This window comes from Ipomoea triloba, chromosome 7, assembly GCF_003576645.1.
Source record: "Ipomoea triloba cultivar NCNSP0323 chromosome 7, ASM357664v1".
Classification (NCBI taxonomy): domain Eukaryota; kingdom Viridiplantae; phylum Streptophyta; class Magnoliopsida; order Solanales; family Convolvulaceae; genus Ipomoea; species Ipomoea triloba.
The window spans coordinates 6,905,941-6,907,040 of record NC_044922.1 but is presented as its reverse complement, the minus strand read 5'-3'; positions in this window follow the sequence as shown (position 1 = coordinate 6,907,040).

Genomic DNA, 1,100 nt, shown 5'->3' with positions numbered 1-1,100 from the left:
TTTTTTTTTTGAATATTATAATATATATATATATATATATATATATATATATATATATATATATATATATATATATATATATATATATATATATATATATGAACATAAAAATATAAAAATAAAAAGTATATGAGTATTTATGAAAGTTACGAAACATAATATAAAACTTGATAGGATAGAGGAAAAGTTTAAATGTTTAGGCAGAGGAAAAAAAAGGAGAAAGTTGAAAGTTTTGGGGTTGGAGTGTGATATTTTAAATATTTATATTTGTGAGAATAAAATCTTTAGAAATTCTAATTTGATAGTCTAAAAGAAAAAATGTAACTAAATAAAAATTTAATAAATAAAAGAGTTGAAAAAAATCTACAGAAATTCTAATTGTTAGAGTCTAAAACCAAAAATGAAATAAATAAAATATTTTTTTTTTCAAAATGTCTCTCGACTATTGCTGAGTGTATTAGGCACAAAATTGGTGAACGGGCTAAAATGCCCTCAATTTTAACGCTGAGTAAATGGAATAACAACTAACAGAGGATTGAATTCGGTGAGTTTTTGAAAGTCGAGAGATCATATTTGATGCAATTGAAATTCAAAATGTAAAATTGAGAATGAGCAATAGTTAAGGACCATCTTTTTAAAAAAAAAAAAAAAAAACTCAAATAGAAATTATAGGAGGTTATATATATTGTAATTAATTAAAATAAATCTACATCAAATTGTTAAAATGTCAGAGATGAACATTGGCATATTTGTATATAAAATTGTACAGAGTAGTATTTCCACTATTTATAAAAATATTACCACATCGTTTTATTATAATAATATTAATTTATGCCATCTGTCATTGCAAAATTTTCTTATAATTAATATTTTAAAGGTATTTTTTTTAATTATTTGGAGTATTATGATTAATAATTCATCAATTATATCAAAAATATTTATTTAATTATTTGGCATAACTTTCATTTTTGTCCCAAATTGACACCAATTCAAATTGGTCCTCCAAGTACTCCACATGAGTGCTTTCAAAAAAATAATAATAACAATAGTACTCCACATGAGTAACATATATGCATCAAAATTAAAGCGAAATAATAGTA